General features: G+C 40.0%; 1 pseudogene; it reads left to right on the forward strand.

Moving 5' to 3' along the window:
- Nucleotides 1–500: 500 nt before the first annotated feature.
- On the forward strand, nucleotides 501–2,168 carry LOC136391272 (serine/threonine-protein phosphatase with EF-hands 1 pseudogene; annotated as a pseudogene).
- Nucleotides 2,169–25,008: the final 22,840 nt, after the last annotated feature.

A 25,008-nucleotide genomic window follows, 5' to 3' on the forward strand; every position in this document is an offset into this window, starting at 1 on the left:
TTTGATCATATGGGACTGAAATAATGAAACTGAAGATGGGTTCAGAACTGTTAGGTTTTAGTTACACACAAATTAATCTGTCACATAAGTTCAAATAGTAAATAACTGCAATAAATTGATTCCCATCAAATATAAATGTGCCCTTAGAAAGATATACTGCCCTGTTATGAGGAACCTAAAATAATCAACTCATAGAAGTAGGGAGTAGAACAGTGGTTTTCAGAGGCTGAGAGCAGGGGAAAACAGAAGTTCAATGGGAATATATAGTTTCAGTTATGTGACATAAGTAAGTTCTAGAGATCCTCGGCACAACACAGTGCCTATCATTAACAATACACCATCATACACTTTTTAACAAATGTTAAGAGGGCAGATAACATATTAAGTGTTCTTGGCACACACAAAACAGTTGGGACAGCATAAAGGGAAGCATTCTTCATACCATCTTGGAATGAGGAATTGAAGCTTTTTGAACATACACAATCTAGAGGACATGGGCTATGGTATTTCGCCCTGAGAATGCACTAAGATCTGCATTGATCATCCAGAAGCGGTACCGAGGTTACAGTGGTTGGCTGAGGACCAGACAATGCTATGTGCTCACCATCGTCCAGTCCATCCAATATGCCAATAAACAAGGTCAAATGGAGCTATCCAACTTCTTTTTCTTCATGTTGGAAAGTTACACAAATATACATGAGAAAGATTCAGAATTAGCAAATCAACTCTTTGGTACCATCTAAAACAACAAGGATAGACAGGACTATGTGAGGCTGATAGACATCCATTCTCCTATAGTGGCCCTTGGCTGCAATTTGTGCTCACATTTACTGATACTGATTTACTAATGGAGGCCTTCAAGGACAACAATACTTCATGCTCATTATGTCTTAGAATTACTATTTGAAAACTAGAAAGTCCTGAAGCAAATGCTGAATTTTACTCACATAAAACTTGTCCCTCCAGAATGCAGCACAACCACCATGGAAAACAGTGTGGAGGTTCCTCAAAAACTAAAAATGGAACTACCTTATGACCCAGTGATTCTATTTCTGGGAATGTAGCCAAAGAATCACAAAACAATAATTTGAAAGAATATATGCACTTCTATGTTCACTGCAGCATCATTTGGGTTGCCAATATCTGGAAGCAACCCAAGAGCCAGTCTATCAATAAATCAGTGGATAAAAAAAGCTGCGGTACATACAGACAATAAAATACTACTTGGCCATAACAAAAAATAAAATCTTATCTTTTGCCCAGAGGGCATCATGCTAAATGAAATATGTCAGACAGAGAAAGACAAATACTGTATGATTTCCCTTATATGTGGAATCTAATGAACAAAATTTTTAAAATAGAAACAGACTAATAGATACAAAGAACAAACAGACTGACAGTGTCAGAGGGAAGGGGTTGGGGGGCTGGGTGAAAAAGGTGAAGGGATTAAGAAGTACAAATTGGTAGTTACAGAACAGCCACAGAGATATAGATTACAGCATAGGGAATACAGTCAATAATTTCCTGGTAAATATGTATAGGGCCAGGTGGGTACTTGAAGCAGCAGTGGGAGGGAACCACTCTGTAAAGTATATGATTTTCAACCAGTTTGCTGTACATCTGAAACTCATACAGAATAATATTAAAAGTAAAGTGTAATTGGAAAGTTTTTTTTAATTTTTTTTAAAACTTATTCCTCCAAAGAGATAACAATCTGTGGTGATTTGCATGGGAAATTAGATGATCTCTTTTTTGATCTTCTCTACAAGAACGGTCTCCCTTAGGGAGGAACCCATGTGTTTTTCATGGTGAGTTTGTAGATTAAGGAAAAAGTTTCACATAGATCCGAATAATCCTGTTTGTGAATTTCATTGTCTATCTCAGGGACCTGCACTTGAACAGAAGGAAAAATGAAGATTTTTTTTTTAATATGGAAGTATGGCTTCAAAAGAGAAGTCTTGCATAAATATAAGCTATGAGTGTGTGCGGTGAGGGGGCGGGGTCTTACAAATCTTGGAAGAAGTCTACACTTGCCTCCCAATTGAACAATCACTTATAATGAAGTCCTGGTCAAACATGGTGGGATATCGGAGCCCAATGTTTTGAATTTACTCCATTACACAGAAAGAAACAAAATGATATTTGTGCTGATGCCACCAATCCAATAGATGAAGACCATACTTTATGACCTGAAGATATATAAAGTCAGTATGCCTCAGGAAGTCAAAACAAATAGATCTCTTTCCGAACAGTTAACCTTTAAAGCATAAGTAGGAACCGGTTATCAATATTCTGTGGAGTGACCCCAAAGGCAAAGAGGCTGTTATCCAAACACATATTGAGGAGAGAGCTGCTATAGTAAACCAGATATTACCCTCAAGATTCTTAGTACCAATTGAAGATGCTTATTAGGGCTAATGAATGTAAGTCCTAAGGGTATAAAATCTGCCATGACGGGAAGTTTATTACAGTGGTACCTCGAGATACGAGTAGACCAACATACGAATTTTTAAGATACGAGCTGTGACTCGGTCCATAGTTTTGTTCGAAATCCGAGCGAAATTCCGAGATATGAGTCGTGATTCAGAAAGCTGCCTCTAGCTGGCGCGTTGGTGCACAGGTCCAGTATTGGCAGCACAACACCAGCATCTTGTTCTTTCTCACGTGTTACCCACAGAATCAAGTCTAATCTCGTGTGCTGTACTTCTTCTTGCATCATTTTTGCATTTTTTACTAACTTTTTTTGTGTGCTATTATGGGGACGAAGAAAGTGAGTGTAAAGAACAGTGGTGAGAAGAAAATGATGTCGATAGAAGTAAAGCAAGAAATAACAGAAAAACATGAGCGTGGTGTACGAGTGATTGAACTGGCAAGGCTGTACAACTGCAATACATCTACAATTTGTACCATCCTTAAACAAAAGGATGCCATCAAAAGCACAAATCCAGTGAAAGGAACTACAATTCTGTCCCAATTAAGGACAAATATCCATGAAGAAATGGAGAAGCTTCTGCTGGTGTGGGTGAAAGAGAAAGAGCTGGCAGGAGATACAGTGACGGAGACTCTAATATGCAAAAAGGCACGTATTATTTATGGCGACTTGAAGAATAAAGAACCATCAACCTCAAAACAGGCAGCAGAAGATACATTTAAGGCAAATCACAGCTGCTTTGAAAATTTCAAGAAGAGATCTGGCATCCACTCGGTGGTGAGGCATGGTGAAGCTGTGAGCACTGACATTAAGGCACCTGAGGAGCACATCACACGTTTTGCTGCGCTTATCGCAAAGGAAGGCTACATCCCCCAACAAGTGTTCAACTGTGACAAAACAAGATTATTTGGGGGGGGGGGGAAATGCCCCAGAGGACTTTCATCACCGCAGAGAAGAAGCTGCCAGGCCATAAACCCATGAAGGACTGTCTGATCCTTGCATTGTGTGCAAATGCTAGCGGTGACTGTACAGTAAAGCCAATGCTAGTGTATCATTCTGAAAATCCTCGAGCCTTAAAGACTCACAAGATTCTTAAAGAAAAACTGCAGGTTATGTGGCATGCCAATGCTAGGGTATGGGTTAGGCGGCAGTTTTTTACTGAATGGGTAAATCTTGTCTTTGGTCCTGCAGTGAAGAAATATCTTCAAGAAAATAAACTCCTGATGAAAGCATTATGAATCCTTGAAAATGCTCCAGCCCACCCACCTGGTCTTGAAGATGACATTCTCAATGAGTTCAAATTCATGAAAGTCCTCTACCTCCCACCCAACACAACTTCAATCTTGCAACCTTTGGATCAGCAGGTCATTTCCAACTTTAAAAAGCTTTACACAAAGCACTTGTTCCGCTGCTGCTTTGAGGTGACTAAGAATACAATTCTAACCCTTTGAGAGTTTTGGAAAGATCACTACAACATCGTGATATGTTTACACATTATTGACTTGGCATGGCAAGAGGTTACAAGAAGAACCTTGAACTCAGCATGGAAAAAGTTATGGACTGATGTTGTTGCAGACAGAGACTTCGAAGGATTCGAACCAGAGACCGAGATCGAGGTAGAAGCATTGGAGGAGACTGTGTCCCTTGGAAAGTCGATGGGTCTGGAGGTAGATGAGGGTGACATAAACGAGCTCGTCAAAGAACATGAGGAACTCTCAACTGAGGAGTTGAAGGAGCTACGGATGATGCAACATACGAAGCTTCTGCAAGAGATTAGTAGTGAGGAGGAGTTAGAGTCAGAGGAAGTGATTTCTATTGATACAAGTGAAATTAAAGACATGCTGGCAATGTGGGAGAAGCTTTCAAGTTTCATTGAAAAGAAACACCCTGAAAGAGTTTCAACTGGTCATGCTTCAGCACTTTTTAATGACACCTATTTGTCACATTTCTGTAACATTTTAAAAGGCAGGCAAAAGCAAACCTCTTTGGATAGATTTTTATTCAAAAGTCCTGCAAGTGAAAGTGCTGAAACTGCAGCCAAAAAGGCAAACACAGGTGATGATTAAATGAAAAATACGTAATATTGAGCTTAGGATAAGTTTAAAGTTAAAAAAGTGCAGTTTTTTACAATTAAGTTTTTGTGGTTTTATTTTAAGTAAAGAAAGTGCAGTTTTAGTTTTGTTTAAAGAAAATGCAGTTTTAGTTTACATTTAGTGTTAAGTGCAGTTTTAGTTTACGTGTCCACAGTGCCTGCATCCCTTCCTCCCCCCCTCCGTTAGCCGCACTCGTCTGTCTCCAAGATAAGAATACAGTACTAAATAACACTTTTTTCTTTTATTTCATATATTTTGTTATGCACTGGTAAAGTATACATGTGTGTGTCTTAATTAAAAAACATGGGTTTTTTTTCATAATTTAGGATGGTTTGGGATGTTTCACAGGGCTGGAACAAATTAAATCTATTTCAGTTATTTTAAATGGGAGAAATTTGTTTGATATACAAGTTGACTGACTTATGAGCTCTGTTACAGAACAAATTAAACTTGTATCTCAAAGTACCACTGTACTGTAGTTTCTGCTTCTAATTATTATAAAGAAGGCAGCAATCGTGGAGCTTACATTGCTTGGGTTTTGGTATGACCCTTTGCTTTGTCCAGTACTATATAACTAAGGCAATGTGCATAAGGCCTCTTTATCAAAGGATGAATACTATTAAAAGTAGTGCCATCAGGATATTAAAAGAGAGAATGTTTCAGGAAAAATTGACCTCATTCATGCTTCCCATCTTCAAGACCACAATAAGTCAGGAAAACTTCCTATGGACCAATGGGCCTTTCCCATGGGGAATGTTTGAGGTCTGAACTTACCATGAAGATCCCTGGGTTCGCATCAGGTCACCACAGATAGCGATGGGAATATTGACTATATGTCCTGCTTCTACAATATCCACATTCAAAAGCCTGTGAAAGAGGTTCAGTCAGCTCTAATTGAAACTACAGATACTGATCTTACCTGCAAATCATCTTTAATGTCATTGATTCTGATCACCCAGGTCTGATCTCCATGGAAGAATTTTATTTCATGTGGAAACTCTTCAATAGTTACTACCATGTAATCATATTGATGATTCTCACATTGATGAGCTTGCAGAAAGAATAAACAAAGATAGAAGCACCAACTTTAATGAGTTTTTTTATTTAAAAGTTTTTAGTTTTTGTCTCTCCTTATATGTTTTCATTTAAATTTTATTTTTCAAGTACAGTTTACTTTCAATACTATTTTGTATTGGTTTCAGGTGTACAGTGTAATGGTTAGATAATCATATACTTTACATAGTGTCCCTTCTCAATAATTAATTCCAGTATCCACCTGGCACCATACATAGTTATCACAATATTACTGAATATATTCCGTGCTGCACTTTACATCCCCATGACTATTCTGTAACTACAAGGCTGTACTTCTTAATACCTTCACCTTTTTCTCCATTTCCCAACCCCCCTCACCTTTGGAAAACACCAGTCTACTCTGTGTTTATATGTCCAATTCAGTTTTCTTTGTTCATTTATGTTCTTTTGATTCCACATATAAGTGAAATCATATGGTATTTGTCTTTCTATTTCACAGATCATAATATACCCTCTAAGTCCGTCCATGCAGTTACAAATGGTAAGATTTTGTTCTTTTGTATGGCTGAGTAATATTCCATTATAGTATATATATGTACCACTACCTTTGTATCTGATTTACTGAGAGGCACTTGGGTTGCTTTCACATCATGGCTATTATAAATAATGCTGCAATAAACACAGGGATGCATATAATCTTTCAAATTAGTGTTTTGGGTTTCCTTGGATAAATCCCCAAAGGTGGAATTACTGAGTGATAAGGCAGTTCCGATTTTAATTTTTTTAAGAAACTGCAAACTGTTTTCCATAGTGGCTGCACGAAACTGCATTCTCGCTTACAGTGCACAGGGGTTACCATCTCACAACATCCTTGTCAGCCCTTGTCATTTGTGGATCTGTTGATAAATGCCATTCTGACAGGTGTGAGGTGAGATTTCATAGTTGTTTTAATTTGCATTTCCCTGATGATTAATGATGTTGAGCATCTTTTCATATGTCTACTGGCCATCTGTATGTCCTCTTTGGAGAAGTCCTATTCAGGTACCCTGTCCATTTTTTTATTGGATTGTTTATTTGTTTTGGTGTTTAGTATGAGTTCTTTATAAATTTTAAATATTAACCCCTTATCAGATGTATCATTGGCAAGTATGTTCCCCCATTTAGTAGGTTTTCTTTTCATTTTGTTGATGGTTTCCTCTACTGTACAAATACTTCTTAGTTTGATGTAGTCCCATTTGTTATTATTTTTGTTTCCCTTGCATGAGGTGATATGTCAGAAAAAATACTGCTAAGGAAAATGTCAGAAATTTTACTGCCTGTGTTTTCTTCTAGGATTTTTATGGTTTCTGGTCTTACATTTAAGTATTTAATCCATTTTGAGTTTATTGTTGTATATGGTGTAAGAATGTGGTCTAGTTTCATTTTTTTGCCTGTATTTGTCCAATTTTCCAAGCACCATTTATTGAATAGACTGTCCTTATTCCATTTAATGTTCTGCCTCCTTTGTCAAATGTTGACAATATAGGTGTGTGTTTATTCCTGGCCTCTCTATTCTGTTCCATTGATCAACATGTCAGCTTGTAGGCCAGTACCATGCTGTTTTGATTAAATGACCTTATAGTTTCACATCAGTGTGATGCCTCCAACTTTGTTCTTTCACAATATTGCTGAGGCTATTCAAGTTTTGTAGTTCCATGTAAATTTCTGGATTATTTGTTGTAGTTCTATGAAATACGCTATTGGTATTTTGATAGGAATTGTGTTGAATATATAGATTTTTGGGGTAGTATGAACATTTTAATGATGTTAATTTTTCTAGCCATCACTCTGGTATATGTTTTCATTTTTTAACATTTCTTTCTTCAGGATCTTATAATTTTCCTCCTTTTACCTCCTTGGTTAAATTTATTCCTATGTATTTTTAATACAACTGTAAATGGGATTGTTTTCTTAGTTTTCCTTTCTTATAGGTACTGGTGTATAAAAATGTAACAAATTTCTGATTAATTTTGTATCCTATAACCCTGGCCAGTTGACTCAGTGGTAAAGAGTCACCCAGCATATGGATGTCCTGGGTTTCATTCCCAGTCAGGGCACACAGAAGAAGTGACCAGCTGCTTCTCCACCCCTCCTCCTCCCCTTCTCTCTCTCTCTACCCCCTACCCCTGCAGCCATGGCTCAATAGATTCGATTGATTCAAGCGAGTTGGCCCCAGGCACTGAAGATGGCTCTGTGGCCTCTGCCTCAGGTGCTAAAAATAGCTCGGCTGCTGAGCAACTAAGCAGCTGAGCAACTGGAGCAATGTCTCCAATGGGCAAAGCATTTCCCCATAGGGAGCTTGCTGGGTAGATCCTGGTTAGGTGCATGTGGGAGTCTGTCTCTCTGCCTCCCCAGCTCTTACTATGTTGATAAGAATGGTGAAAAGTGGACATCCTGTCTTTCTGGTGGTAGGCAGACATATAACACACAAAGATTAATTCTAAGAGGACATTAATTAATTTTGTATTCAGCTACTCAATTCATTTATCAGTTTTAGTTTTTTGGTGGAATCTTTAGGGTCTCTATATATAGTATCATATCACCTAAAAATAATGAGTTTACTTCCCCCTTTCCAATTTGGATGCCTTTTATTTCTCTTTCTTGTCCCATTGCTATGGCTAGGACACCTCGTACTATGTTGATAAGAATGGTGAAAAGTAGACATCCTGTCTTTCTGGGGGTAGGCAGACATATAACACACAAAGATTAATTCTAAGAGGACATTATGTGTTAGAATATAAGACACTGGTCAGAAGTTTTTAGTAAAGTTTTATGTTTAATTTTATGTTTGTTTAATTCAGATGTATTCAGTTTATGCCAGTGTGAAGGTATCAGAGTTTTAAATTGATTTTTTCCCTAAATACTTTCCTCCTTTAACGTCTATGATATAACTTTATCCTGATATTCTCCTATCGTCTTCCTTCACTATCCTCCTTTTTTCATATTTAAGCCTAATTTTATCATTCCATCTAAGTAAAATTCCACCCACATACTACCTCTGCTCATCCTACATTATTTCAAGTTTAGTGAAAGTTTTTCCCCACTGAATATGATGTTGACTGTTGTTTTATCATACGTAGTCTTTATTACATTGAGATGTTTCCTATGTTCCCACTTTGCTGAGAATTTTTCATCATAAATGGTGCTGGGTTTTGTCAAATGCTTTCTCTGCATCTATTGATATGATCACGTGGTTTTCATTCTTCACTTTGTTTATGTGGTGTATCACATTAACTGATTTGTATATATAGTACCAGCCTTGCATCCCAGGAATAAATCCACTTGATAATGGTCTCTGATCTATTTAATGTACTGCTGGATATGGATTGCTAATATTTTGTAGAGGATTTCTGTGTCTGTGTATCAGGGATATTGGCATATACACTTCTTTCTTTGTAGTGTCTTATCTGGTCTTGGAATTAGCATAAAGCTGACCTTGTAAAATGAATTTAAGAGTCTTCTCTTGAAATTTTTGGAATAGTTTGAGAAGGGTAGGTGTAAGTTCTTCGTTCAATGTTTGATCAAATTCATTATGAAGGCCCTGGCCGGTTGGCTCAGTGGTAAAGCGTCGGCCTGGCGTGCAGAAGTCCCGGGTTCGATTCCTGGCCAGGGCACATAGGAGGGGCGCCCATCTGCTTCTCCACCCCTCCCCCTCTCCTTCCTCTCTGTCTCTCTCTTCCCCTCCCGCAGCCGAGGCTCCATTGGAGCAAAGATGGCCCGGGCACTGGGGATGGCTCCTTGGCCTCTGCCCCAGACGCTAGAGTGGCTCTGGTCGCGACAGAGCGACGCCCTGGAGGGGCAGAGCATCGCCCCCTGGTGGGCAGAGCATCGCCCCTGGTGGGCGTGCCGGGTGGATCCCGGTCGGGCGCATGCAGGAGGCTGTCTGACTGTCTCTCCCCGTTTCCAGCTTCAGAAAAAAAAAAAAAATCATTATGAAGCCATCCAATCCAGGACTTTTGTTTGCTTGGAGTATTTTTTTTTTTTTTTATCAATGCTTCAAATTTCATTAGTTGTAATTGGTCTGTTCAGATTTTCTGATTCTTCTTGATACAGTTTTGGGAGACTTTACGTTTCTAGGAATTTACCCATTTCTCCAAGATTGTCTAATTTGGGGGCACATAGTTTATAATATTCTTACGATCCTTTATATTTCTGTAGTATATTGGATAATATGTTGACAAGGAATATATCCTCTTTTTGGATTGATCCCTTTATGATTATATAATGTCCATTTTGTCTCTTACTATAGCATTTGTTTTAAAGTCTATTTTGTCTGACAGAAGTATTGCTGCTCCAGCTTTTTTTGTTTCTATTTGCACAAAATATCTTTTTCTATCCATTTACTTTTATATGTGTGTATCTTTCATTCTGAGGAGGGGTCTTATACACAGCATAATATGGGTCCTGTATACTTGAGCTACCTTATCTCTTTTGACAGAAACATTTAAGCTGTTTACTTTATAAAAAGATATTATTTATTGATTTTAGAAAGAGAGAAAGCACAAGAGGGATAGGAAACATCAACTCATAGTAGTTGCTCCTTGTTTGCACCTTGGCTGGGCAAGCCTGGGGTTTAGAACCAGCAACCTCAGCATTCTAGGTCAACGCTTTATCCACTGTGCCACCAGAAGTCAGGCTTTAAGCCATTTACTTTTAAAGTAATTATTGATAGGTACATGTTCATTGGCATTTTATTCTTTATCACTATGTTCCTCTTTCCCTTTTTTCTTCTTAAAGAATACCCTTTAACATTTCTTTTAATACTAGTTTGTTGGTAATGAGCTCCTTTAGTTCTTTCTTGACTTGAAAGCCTTTTATTTCATCTTCAATTTTAAATAATAGCCTTGCCAGGTAGAGTAGTCTCAGCTATAGGTTCTTGCTTTTCATCCCTTTGACTACTTCATGCCAATATCTTCTGGCCTGAAATGTTTCTGTTGAGAAATCAGCTGTCAGTCTTATGGGAGTCCCTCGTAGGTAACTTTCTCTTGCCTCTTTTAATATTCTCTCTTTGTCTTTAACCTTTTCCATTTTAATTTTGATGTATCTTTGGTGTGTGGGTCTCTTTGGGTTCATCTTTTTTGGACTCTCTGTACTTCCTGGATTTGTGTGTCATTTTCCTTCACTTGGTTAGGAAACTTCTCAGTCATTATTTATTCAAATGTTCTTGATTCCTTGCTCTCTCTCTTCTCCTTCTGGTACCCCTATGATGCAGATGTTGTTACATTTCATGTTGTCCCAAAGGTGCCTCAAACTATCCTCATCTTTTAAAATTCTATTTCTTTTTGCTGCTCTGATTGGGTGTTTTCTGCTACCTTGTCTTCCAAATTGCTGATTCAACCCTCTGCTTTATTCAATATACTGTTTATTCCTTCTAGTGTATTCTTCATTTCAGACATTGTATTTGTCATTTCTGATGTTCTTTTTTATGGTTTCTATGTCCTTTTTTATACTTGTTATCTCTTTGTTAAAGTTCTAAGTTCCTTCAGCATCCTTACAACCATTGTTTTGAACTCTGTATCTGGTAGCTTGCTTGCCTCAATTTTATTTCTTTTACTGGAAATTTCTCCTATTCTTTCATTTGGGGCATGTTTCTTTGTCTCCTCTGTTTCCCTGCCTCTCTATATTTTTTTCTGTGTACTTACTGGAGCCACACAACCCAGTCTCTTCTTTCACTATTTTAGTCAGTTCTGAGCTGTCCTCTCTCCACTGGAGCCTATGGTGAGTAGCCATAAATGAGATTTTATGCATTGGCCTTTTAAAAGGGTATCTGGGATTCTAGCAGACTCCCATCTCTCTGGCAGACAAAATTCATGCTGATTTTTACAGCCAGATGTTATGTGGGTACCTCTTCCTGGCACTGTTGCTCCAAGCTGGGAAGCCCCATATGGGGCTGAGACCACGTTCTTAAGAGGGGACCTTTGTAGCTGAGATATCCCTCCAGATTCTAAACCACTGCATGTGGGTGCTAGGCCAGCCCTTTTTGTGTCTCCACCCTTCCTAACAGTCTCATGTGGCTTCTTCTGTAAATCCATGGTTATAAGACTTCAGTTCAACTAGTCTTCAGTTGGTTATTCAGGTTAGCTGTTCTATAATTTAGCTGTAATTCCAGTTCAGACCATGAAGGAGGTGAGTATAACTTCTACCTACTCCATCACCATCTTCTTCTAACTAATGAGTTTCTAAAGGCTTTCTATGTAGTACATAAACTTGATAAGTTGAACAAATCAAACACTAAGCTTGTTTAACAAGAATTAGGGCTTTCCCTCCTTGTAAACACAGTCATTGATACAATCTTTTCCAGAACGCTTGAATTTCATGGTCAGTAGTAGAGAGAAGTAAACACCAATTTCTGCCATGAGCAGATGTATAGTGTGGGTATTGGAAATCCCTAGCTGTTACTGGTAAGATTAGGTTGGAAGTCAGCTGATACATTTAGCCCCAATGATAGGATTCACACAGTTCTAGGTAGAATCTGGGTTTGAGCCTAGTATTGGCCTCTTGGATGTTATCTAGCCAGGAGATCAGAGTAGTCTGAAGCACATTGAAAGGAACAGACAGAACAACATCTGTGAGGGATAGGAGGAGGAATGCCAAACTATTAATAAAATATTTCCATCCTCAAAAAGATGTTGGGGGAGGGGCATGAGGGAACTTTTGGAGGTGATGGATGTTTACTACTTTTATTGTAGTGATAATTTCAGGGGTATACACATGTTCAAACTCATCAAATTGTATATGTGAAATATGCACAGTCTTTTGTGCACTAATTATACTTCAATAAAGCTGTGATAAAGATTTTCTAAGTATTTCTATTTCTTTCTTTTTTCTCTTTTAAAAAAAGAAATAGAAATACTTAGAAAGCCTTTATCACAACAGCTGCTCTCTACTCCAACCATGAAGAAGTGCATCTGGTGACTGGAAAGCTCTATAGTCACTGTTCACTGCTTCATCTAACTGAAAGAGACTATTTCCTTTCCTTCTACTTGCCTTACTCAATTCTTCCATCCAGACTCAGCTTGGACATCTCATTCTCCAGCAAACCATCCCTTGAGTGCTCTCTTACATGCTCTACAGTGCTCTGTTCATAGATTTAAGGTTGTACTTAACACTTTCTTATAGTTTAACTCCCTTGGTAGGACCACATCTTACTTATATTTCCAGCACCTACCAACCAGTGTGCAGCACATGCCAGGTGCCCTATAATGACTGCTGATATAATAGACACTGGTTTATAGTCAAGAACATGCAAACAGGCCCTGGCCGGTTGGCTCAGTGGTAGAGTGTCAGCCTAGCGTGCGGGGGACCCGGGTTCGATTCCCGGCCAGGGCACATAGGAGAAGCGCCCATTTGCTTCTCCACCCCTCCGCCGCGCCTTCCTCTCTGTCTCTCTCTTCCCCTCCCGCAGCCAAGGCTCCATTGGAGCAAAGATGGCCCGGGCGCTGGGGATGGCTCCTTGGCCTCTGCCCCAGGCGCTAGAGTGGCTCTGGTCGCGGCAGAGTGACGCCCCGGAGGGGCAGAGCATCACCCCCTGGTGGGCAGAGCGTCGCCCCTGGTGGGCGTGCCGGGTGGATCCCGGTCCGGCGCATGCGGGAGTCTGTCTGTCTCTCCCCGTTTCCAGCTTCAGAAAAAATAAAAATAAAAATAAATTTAAAAAAAAGAACATGGAAACAAATTCTGACTCTACCATTTACCTCTCTGCCTTTTCCAGTACTGTGACTCTAGATAATAAACAGAATGATGAAAGAATACAAATAAAGATAGAAATTACATTTGTTTGCATATTAAGAGTCAGTGCCACTGAGGTTCTCTCATTGACAGTCACCTCTTTTCAATATAAGCAAGGGCAGAGTTGTGCACTGAACCAGACATTTGTTCTCCAAAGAATCATTTGAGTAGTTTCTCTTATGAAGGACAAATATGCACATTTGCTCTGGCACAAGAATAGAAACACTTGTGCCTTAACAAGTCAGACTCTTCATAATACCCATTGGCAACTGGGGCTAGTTTCTGGGAAGAAGGTGGATAACTAATTTGCATATTTCATATTCTAAGACAGAAAGGTCTGATACCCCCAAATGTGCCCTTTAATTCAGTCAGGAAGACCCACGAGAGTAGACCAGGGTGATCCAGAATAAGGTCCATAGGAAAGAAAGGCAAACCCTCTAGAATAAAATTACCTGTGGAAAGTGGTCATCTGAGTTAGCAATCTGAGCTTAAAAGGCCTTGTGATTTGGAAGTCAGAAAGCCTGATAATAGCACAATATATGCTGATGCTGTAAGTCTCTCAGGACCTAGCCATCCTAGCACTTGAAGTCTATACTCAAATGTTCCTTTGTCCAAATGCACTTAAGTATGATCATGAAGCCCAGCTGTGAGGCACCATAGTGGTTTCCACAGGCACCTGGGCCATGATCATACTGTAGAGAGAAACATGAGCATCCCTGGGACACTAGAGTATCCACCTTCAAAAGTAACATGAGTTAATATGAGGCAATGTCCAGGATTCGTATTTCCCTCTAGTTCTGGCTCTAGAAGAAGAAATAACCCTTCCCTCTACTTGAAAAAAATAAGCCTTTGGAGTTTTATTTTTAACTGGGGTTAAAGACCTCAGAGCAAACACTGGACACCTTCCTAGTGAATCCTGGGGTCTTAAACATTTAATTTGACAAAATTAAGGTGATATGACCACATTTCTACACTGAATTTAAAAAGTAAGTTATATGTTTATGGGTTATGCTGATGCAAAGGCAGGATCCTTAAGAACGGGGCGGGCACTGGTCTGCTGAAGCAGCGGTGCCGGCAGGAAACATGCATCGGTCTCCCGGCAGCATGGAGCTGCCACTCTCTGAACCCACACATTTAGTTTACTTTCTTCTGTGTTAGAGTTCCAGACAAAGAGGAAATATGGCCATGCCCATTCCCAGTGCCAATTTAATTTTTTTTTATTTAAACTTTAATAGAGAAGAGTATATGACATCTTCACATGAAAAACACTGACGTATTCCACAATGTTAGGCAAAGGGAACTAGATGGAAGGAAAGGTACCCATTTCATGACGTCTCTCATGTATTGGACAAATTTATCTAAAGAGTAAGTGGGGGGTAGTAATGAGTAAAACAGGTCAAATATATGGTGACAGAAGGAGATTTGACTGTGGGTGGTGAACACACAATGCAATATACAGATGATGTATCATAGAACTGTACACCTGAAACCTATATAATTTTATCAAACAATGTCACCTCAATACATTCATAATAAAAAGTGGAAGAGAACCCACTGGAAGTGACAAGTAATAGAGGAAGGCAAGAGTGTTCTGTGGGGCCATCCTCTGCCACATTTAATTCCCACGTGAGGCTTTGGAGAAAGCATGGGTGCTAGGGACCACATCAAGCAAGAACTCCAGTCAGGGCTTCCTCCTCCTGGCTCCCATCTAAGGGACAATGCCACGCTTGACTCATACAGGGGCACTGTCAGAGCTAGCTCATTTTGAGAGCAGCCCTACCACATCAGAAAAAGTGACATTGCCCTGGCCGGTTGGCTCAGCGGTAGAGCGTCGGCCTAGCATGCGGAGGACCCGGGTTCGATTCCCGGCCAGGGCACATAGGAGAAGCGCCCATTTGCTTCTCCACCCCTCCGCCGCGCTTTCCTCTCTGTCTCTCTCTTCCCCTCCCGCAGCCAAGGCTCCATTGGAGCAAAGATGGCCCGGGCGCTGGGCATGGCTCTGTGGCCTCTGCCTCAGGCGCTAGAGTGGCTCTGGTCGCAATATGGCGACGCCCAGGATGGGCAGAGCATCGCCCCCTGGGGGGCAGAGCATCGCCCCCTGGGGGGCAGAGCACCGCCCCTGGTGGGCGTGCCGGGTGGATCCCGGTCGGGCGCATGCGGGAGTCTGTCTGACTGTCTCTCCCTGTTTCCAGCTTCAGAAAAATGAAGAAAAAAAAAAAAAAAGAAAGAAAGAAAAAGTGACATTATTCTGGTTGAAGCCTGACTGCCACAACCATCAAGGAAATAAATACTGGTTCCAGCTCCTGCTTTTTTCCAACTAGGATGCTAGATCTCTAAATTAGTTGGCGGCTCAAAGCTCCAGACAACCTAACCTTTTCTTTTCCTCCTTCTTCATCTATACCTAATATATTCAAACAAGGATCCACATTCCCTCCATCAGACCCATTTCAACTTCCAATAGAGGATAAGCATTGACATCATTGACATTTTTCTCTAAGATAAACAAAAAGGAGAGGAAAATATCACTATATATGTAAAGTGATAAAGCAAATCAAATAAAGGGAAATTCAGGAGAACAACCAAAGAAACAAGTGCACATCTCTGAATTTATGACCACCTGAAGTAGGAGTAATTTTAGATATTTCCCGGTATGTGTTCTCAAAAAGAGTGGAGAGAAAAGCACACATTACACGTAACTGCCGCAACCTATCAAGAAGTCACAATATCCTGACATCAGAGAAAAAATTACATGGCAATGAAAATGTAGTGAAAACACTACAATGGATGAAGTGAGTAGCTGTTTCAGTCTTTCTAATTTTTAATCAAGATTATAGAAGGCAAGTTCAAACTATTCTCCAACAAATGCAGAAGAAATTGACTAATAGGCTTATTTAATGAAAGAAAGGATAAGATATACAGAGATCAGGAGCAAGTGCAAAAAGGAGGGCGGAAGTAAAAGCATACTGAGTTTCTCATTTCCCACAGGCAGAAGTGGGCTCAGAACAGCGAATGTTACTCCTCCCTTACCAATTCCAAGTTCACATTGTGTCAGGAGCTTGAAAACAGCCATGGGAAAAACATGTACACCACAGAACTCAAAAATGCTACAAATAATGCTCTTTTTCCCCCAGAGAGCCACTACTGTCCCACCAAAGGGTATGGTCAGTAGGTACTCTTTATATATATATATGCACACACACACACACACATATACATATATATACACATATATACATATAGGTATATACATATATATATAGTGGTAAAACACACATAACATACAACTTACCATTTTAGCAATCTTTAAGCACATACTTCAGTGACATTAAGTACATTCTCAATGTTAGGCAATCATCATCATCACCACCTATCCAGAAATTTTTCATCATCATCCCAAACTGCAATTCTGTATGCCGCATACAATAACCTCCATTCCCAAACCCCTCAATCCCTGGTAACAACTATTCTGCCTTCTTTAAATACCTTATGAAAGTGGAATCACACAATATGTGTCCTTTCATTGTCTGGTTTATTTCACTTAGCAAAGTTCATCCATGTTATAGCATGTGCCAGAAATTCTTCCCATCTTAAGGCTGAAAAATCCCACTATCCATATGTACCACTTTTTAATCCATTCATCCATTAACGGAAGCAGACACTTTTTCATACCTGTTGATAAGTAGAAAGAAAATACATGTTTAAATAACAAAGATCAGTAGAAACTCTGTACTTCCTATTAACAGGGCATATATATACCCAAGCAATTACTTGGAAAATAAGATAAGAGTATATTGTAACTCACTATCAGTGAAATGGGTCATACTCTCTAACATGCTCAAGGACCCCAGAACACTGTGCTGGAAGCCACCGCTCACCTAGTCTTGAGACAGGAGTTAATGAATGAATAAACATGCACAGAGCACCTGTTCAATGCCAGGCACGGTGCTGGGTACAGCCACACGCACCATCTCATTAATCCCATGAAATAGAGACTGTCCCTATAAAATCTTATATACACACTTTGAACCAACAGTGTAAATCAATATCTAAACTTTTTAATGATACAAATGAAATGGGTTCTTTGTTAATTTACTAGCCTAGGCTGGACTGACAACAATCAAGGGGTTATCTATATCTAACCTGTTTCCATGTTCTCATAGCACAGAAGCCAGGCTCACAGAGGTATGTTGATGGGAATGAAAGAAGAGAGTTTTCAAATTTTTGCAAGCTCAGGATATTCATATTCATTTTTCAACAATACAAGGGAAGAAGGCAACTATTGCTGCTTTCCAGACAGGGAAAAAGGCTGAAAGTTGTCACGTGACTTACCAACCCGCCAAACAGGCTGGAAGTAAAAGGCAATTTCACCAGGAACTGAAAACCCAGTGTAGGGAATCCGACCCCCAGGACTGAAAGCTATGGGCAGTAAGCGGCTATCATGCAGCCTCGTGGTTTCCCATGACCACAGCCATGATCAGGAGCTGGGGGGGGGGATTTTGCCTCCCTCCCGAATATACCTAGCTTGGGATAGGGATTGTAGAGGGGACGATGTGGCCTCAAGGAATTCAGGCACTCCAAGTAGTCCCCTAACTTTGCCCTTTTGTCTTTCAAGTCAAACAAAGCAGAAAGGTGCAGGACAGTGGTCCTCAACACTGGCTATACCCTGGAGTCACCAGATCAGCTCTTATAAAGCACTGACACCCAGGCCCACCCAAATTAACCACAGCAGAACCTGAGTGAGACACTAATGTAAAGCCACAACTCTCAGTAAGGGACTGGAACCTGCATGTGTCTGCATCAAATATAAAGGGGTTCCCACCTCTGCTGTAACTTTTCTTGTGACCATTATTCCAGAGAGCAAAAGGCCAGAGTCCAGGGAAAGATTAGAAAGTGGAAGAACACACAGATGTTTCATAAACTATTCATCAAAATAAAAAGGAAAGCAATGCAGGCAACTCCAAGAACCTCATTTGAATTGTGGCTCAAATCTAAACAGTCCTCCGCGGGTTTCTTTTCTTCCACTCAGTTCTTTCTGCTGTTTTGACTTTGTTTTCTCTCTAGAGGTGATCTCTGTGGATCATGCCAAACAAGCTTATTCTGATTGATTCACTGCTATTAAGACACTTTCTGTGATTACCCAAGCCTCAGTGGAATTGTGGAAAGCATTCTCTATCCATTCAGACGTAGCAAACGAATAAAATGTTGGAATATATTATCAGCAGGCTACTGTAATGTTACAGTTAATAATACACTGCCTTCCCACAAATGAGCTAGAAGGACAGAGCCCTGGCTAGCTCATGACATTACTGAATTTTATTTCAGCTGGGTGCCAATGCTGATTAACCGGGACAATTTTTTTTTTCACTTCTCAAAATAAATATACAGCAGAGTTCAACTGAAGTGTGAAACATAAGAAACTGGTCCTAGTCTGAGCTCTGCGCTCCCCTCGAGAAGGTGGAGAAGGAAAGGGGGATAGCAACTACTAGATACTCTGAAGTGCTTCCTCGAAAAGAGAAGCTGCCATGGGAAGCTTTGGCCAAGCTTAGGCCAGTTATGTGGCACTATCTACCCTTTAGGTATCACCACATGAGACATCTGTTATGGGTTGAATTGTGTCTCCCAAAATACCCCCCAGAACCTGTGCATGTGACCTTATTTGGAAATAAGGTCTTTGCAGATAATCAAGTTAAACAAAGGTGAACCCTAATCCAATATGACTGGTGTCCTTATAAAAAGTAGAAATTTGGACACAGGCAGATATTTACAGAGGGAAGATGATGTCAAGATACAGCGCGAACACCGCCTACAAGCTAAGGACCACCTGGGGCTACAGAAAGCCAACACGGCACAGATTCTCCCTCACAGCGCTCATAAGGAACTGACCTTGCTGACACCTGGCTTTCTGATTTCTGCTTTCTAGCCTCCAGGACTGCGAGGTAATAAATTTCTAGTGTTTAAGCCAGCAAGCTTGTTGTACTTTCTTACAGTAGTGCTTAAGACTAATAAAGCATCAAAAAAGTAGTGATTTAAAACCCAGTGGGCCATTCAATACCAGACCCGTAATCCAGAGACCTAGGTAAAAAGAGGCATTCAAGATGACTATGTCAAAGAAGGCAGGCACCAGGGAGATGAACAGAGAAAGTTAAAGGGGTGGCAAGAACAGGACCAGAAGCAATCTCAAAAAAACCAAAAAGGAGACTAGGTTCACTTCATGAACATGAATTTAGCATCCACCAGGTGCCAGGCACTGTCCTCGGTGCCAGGGATACTAAGCTGAGTAAGGAGTTCCCACTAGGCTTTTGGCGACACGGTGTGCCCAGGGAGCAGTAGTGGGGTGCTCTGGGTCACAGGGGTGGAGGGTGCTCGCACGCAACCTGGGATTTGGAGAAGACTCCCTAGAGAATACAATATCTGAGCACAATCCTAAAAAATGAAGATTGGCAGGGTTAACCAAAAGATGTCTATTTTCATAAAGAATCCAGGGGTCTCTTGGTACTGTGTTGAGATTGTCTAATAGGATATGATTTAAAAAAAAAAAAAAAGAAGAAGAAGAGGTCCAACCTTCACACACACACACATGAGCATAAACAAGTCCAGCACCTTCCGAGCCAGAGAGCACCTACAGGATTAACCAGTGAAAGCAGCAGCCACGCTAGAGCAGACAGTGCAGGGCCAGTGGGAAGAACTGACTGGCCTACGAGGACGTGAGACCAGAGGGGAGTAAAACTGCACGTGCCACACGGAAATCAGCTGTATTGTCATGATACATGAGAGACAGCCCACACCACTGCCACCTTTGGGAACTACCAGAAAAACACAGAAGACTTTGCATGGGCAGGTGACAGCGAGAGGGAGCAGGCCAGAGAAATCAAGAGTAAAAGTTAAAATAATAAGGATCTCATAGAGATGTTGTAGAAAATGAAGAAGGAATAAATAAGATAATATTTCAAAGCAACTGCAACACCCCCACTCCATCTAGCAATGTTTGGTCCAATCTGCTTTTGTGTTTACTTTATCATCTTGTGTTAATTTGTCATCATTATCACTTACCAATATTCATTTCTTGAAAGCAACCTATTTTGGGAACGATGGTGCCGTACCACAAATGAGGCTGCTTTAACGACTCTGGCGAGTGACAATCTAATGGGGTTCATATCAGCTGCAAACGTGAGCACAGTCAGGCACGGCATGGACCTCCTTTGTGCCGCAGCGCGCTGCTAATTGGGTCTAATGGAGGAGTTGCGAGTATTCTCCTCCTGTTTTCCTAATGATGTTAACGTCTTCAGGAGGTTAATGAAACCATTAACACAAGCCGACTGTGAACGGCTTGCTGTATAACATAAAACCATCTAATTTCAGTCTTATGCAAACACTAGCAATTGTGGCAGTTTTGTATTGTATTTGTTACTGTGTAAAACATTGCAGCTTTTTTTTTTTTTCTTCTTAGGGCCAGAATCAGATACCACCAAAGACCTAATACGATTCGGAGACTCCTAGACTTCTAGGTGGACACCAGCTGGGGTGTTGAGGAGATAGCCCTGATTCTATCACATCCTTTATAGTCTCGACTGCTCCCTGCTGGCCTGCAGAGGGAGGAGCAGACCTCCAGCAACCCCTTGGGAAATGGAAAGCACCAGGAGACAAGATAAAATATGAACAGCTATTATTTACTGTCACTTACTATGTGCTTTCTATTTTAATACATACAACATTCCCATGCGTTGGTCCTGTTGTGGCCATTTTACAGATATAGAAGACTAGACTTGAGCAGTAAACCAAATTACCTAAGGATACAGGGCTTGTGAATGGCAGATCCAGGACAAATTATAAATCTGTCTCACGACTGTTTTTACACTCCCATTGTGAGACATGGTATAGTGAAAAGTACACATATTTCACAACCAGATAAACCTGGGTTTTTATTTTAATTCTCCAGCTTAAGCTATTTAAGATAAACAATTTATTAAATATATTTAAATTTGCTGAACTCGTTTCTTCATCTGTAGAATGTGAATCACCATACCTACTTTGGAGGATTGCTGTGATGGTCAGGGATAAAGTAGGCAAAGCACAGGACCTGGAATCAGTGGCTGCACAGTAGACGGCAGGTGCTATCTGGGGCCAGAGACAGAAGGTTGACAAGGATCTGCTGTCCTGTGGCTCAGTGGTTGCCTCATTCAGGTTCCCAGGAAGTTCGCAACTCAAGTCTTCAGCTCAAAAAAAAAAAAATACTAGAATGTTCGAATAATAATGCCAAAACATCTGAATAGCTCCTTAGCACTTATAAACCACTTTTGTGTACATTTTACTTGCCCTTCACAAACAGGTGCCTAGAAATGCATAAATATGCCACAAATAATTGAGGAAACTCACAATATGCCCAGCATTACATTACACACATAAAACAGATAGTTGAATTTCATCTTCAACCTGTAGGATGGTGGTATTATTTTCCCTATTGTCTAGATGAGAAAACTGAGGCTCAGAAAGGTTAAGTGACTTTCCCAGAATCACACTGCACTAAGTAGCAGAGCTAAGAGTTTAACACTGGCCCCTCTAATCACAAAGCTCATTTTTCCCAACTACTGACCTATATTGTCTTTTTCTGAAGCAGGCAGGGCAACTATTACATTTTCACTATATACATGAGAACATTCTGACCCACAAAAGGGTAATCAACTTGCTCAAGGACTCACAAGCTATAGTTGGGAAAATCAGGCCTGAGTGACGACCAGGAGTTTCTGCAACCAGGAGTAAGTCCCTTGTCTCTGAAGAAGATCAATGAGATAGGATGGTCATTCTCCAGATATAATACAGACAACACTTATAAATCAAATAAATGACATAATTTGCCTCTAAGATTCTTTTCAAACCTTTGATTCTATAATTCCATTTTTAATGTAGAAGGACTGAGTCTTAAGATTAATTTTTTATTAAGATAAATATAAAGCAACATTGGAACAGAAGGTTCCACGTGTGTTGGATTTACAATGTGACAGCTGGATAAGAACTTTGTGAAACTAGTCATTGTCCAAAAGCATTAATGTCCAAAGGTAAATTAATGATTATGAGAAAAACCAATTATTCGTTGAAACTGGAATGAGATAAGGGAAAAAAATATTATCTCTTTACAAATATGGCCCAGCATTATCACTATAAATTAAAAGGTATGTTAAATCACAAACAAATTGACTGAACAGCTGCAGCAGAAATTAAATTACCAAAGAAAAACTGCACATTTGGGGAATTTATGAACATGGAAACCACTATGAGAGATGATTTTAAATTCATTTCTTATTTTAAATCTTTTAAAGAACAAATGTGATGCCTCCCACTTATTAGTTCCTTTTGAATATTATGTATTTTCTAAGAACTGGACCGTGAAGAGAGTTTTCTCCAGGAGTAAATCCAGAAAATGTCATTGTCACAGTATCAGATACATAGGGACACTGTAGCACAGGGAAGAGAATACATAACATAATGTCTAATTTCAAATTTAGCAAGTTGTGGATATAGATCTGAAACTTAAAACAATAGCATAAAACAAATCTCAGTTTAGTTATAATTATGAACATCATAAAAATGGAAAGGAAGCCTTTATATGATATATATGAACTTTCTCATCTTTAAAAATGACTTAGGTTTCTATATATAAAAACCTCCTTTATATTTAAAATGAACAGTGAGGAGAGTGTAAATGTTATACAAGTAAAATAGCATTGTGTTTCCTAAAAGTTGTATATAAAGGGAAATTTTCTTTTTTTTTTTTTTTTTTAAATTTTTTTATTTATTTATTCATTTTAGAGAGGAGAGGGAGAGACAGAGAGAGAGAGAGAGAGGAGAGACAGAGAGAGAGAGAAGGGGAGGAGGAGCTAGAAGCATCAACTCCCATATGTGCCTTGACCAGGCAAGCCTAGGGTTCCCAACCGGCGACCTCAGCATTTCCAGGTCGACGCTTTATCCACTGCTGCCACCACAGGTCAGGCTGGGAAATTTTCTTAATCACTAAAGATCTTGCTATTTAAATAAACCTGTAGCTTGTCCGTTTCCCTTTATAAAGTGAAAAATAATGTACGATTCCTCATACCTTATTGGCTTATTTTTATTAACTTATATTTTTCCTTTTAATGTAAATATTTATAGCTCTTCAAACAAGACTTCCAAGGTCTGAACTGAGGAAAGTTTGCCTTAAATGCAGACTTTCCTGCTCTTCAAAGAGAGTTTTTTGTGACCACAGCATGAATGAGGACACACTTGGCCATTCGGCAATACTGCGCCAGGAAATTGCCTGCATCTCATAAACCACTATGGTCACCACAACATAAAGACAACACAGAAAGATGGCAGGTGCCCAGGAGCTAAGAAGAAAGCTCCCATCTATTACATGCTTTTAATGTAGGGGAGCAGGGGGAGTCATCTCGACAACAAACATCACAAACTGTTAGCCTTTTCCTCTCCAAACCTGTGCCATCTCCTGACAAATTAAGGAGGCATCATTTTATCCTATACACCAGTGGTCCCCAACCCCCCGGCCGCGGACCGGTACCGGTCCGTGGGCCATTTGGTACTGGTCCGCAGAGAAAGAATAAATAACTTACATTATTTCTGTTTTATTTATATTTAAGTCTGAATGATGTCTTATTTTTTAAAAAATGACCAGATTCCCTCTGTTACATCCGTCTAAGACTCACTCTTGACGCTTGTCTCGGTCACGTGATACATTTATCCATCCCACCCTAAAGGCCGGTCCGTGAAAATATTTTCTGACATTAAACTGGTCCATGGCCCAAAAAAGGTTCAGGACCACTGGTATACACCATACTTCGCTGCTTATTATTTTTGCTCTTTCCCATTCCTGTTGATGGTATGATGTAAGACTCTCCTCTATATTCAACAGTGCGTCTCTTGGTAAAGAGGCAGACATAGCATTATTTTAGTTGTCTCTTGAGACATAGACAAGATCCACCCATTAGAACCAAAGCAGACCAAGGTATTCTCCATACCTTAGGCTGGACAGGACACCTGAGGCAATTAGGCCCAGGGTGCCCATGTGTCAGAAAGCCTCCTTATCTTTCCTCTAACAAGGAAGTTTTCACAACCCAGCCAGCACAATAGCTACCGACCTGGCCAAAGAAAATGTCCAGCCTCAATTTCTGCCATGTGTGAGTATAACTTTGACATTTTAGAGAATACTATTATCTGGGTAAATAAATTCTTTTCTTTTAGGGGGGAAAAAAAAGACTGGGGAAGAAGTTTTTAATTTCAGAAATCCTTAAGGGATAAAATCAACCTAAACAACCTAGAGAGGGAAATCAGTAGGTCACAGATCAGAGCTTAAGCTTTCATTGGATACTAACTGTGAGCTGGGAGAGACACGTGGCAGAGGCCCGTCTGCCCCCTATGGGGTCTCAGATAGAGTATCACTACAGCTAAGGCTGCGTTCCATAGCCAGACACTCCAGGCAGACCTGAGAAGATGGTCTTCTTCCTCCATAAACAAAGTCTAACTCAGAAAGCAAGAGACATCTCTATAGCACTTTTCTGACATGAAACTTATAAAAGGAGTTGGTGCTTTCTTTTTTTTCTAATGGTATAACATTATACAAATGTTAATGAGAATCATTATTTTCTGGAATAAATGCAGTAGAATTTAAAAGGAAAACATGCCAAAGTTTTATGGTGTGCT

This window comes from Saccopteryx leptura, chromosome 2 (assembly GCF_036850995.1).
Source record: "Saccopteryx leptura isolate mSacLep1 chromosome 2, mSacLep1_pri_phased_curated, whole genome shotgun sequence".
NCBI classification, from domain to species: Eukaryota; Metazoa; Chordata; class Mammalia; order Chiroptera; family Emballonuridae; genus Saccopteryx; species Saccopteryx leptura.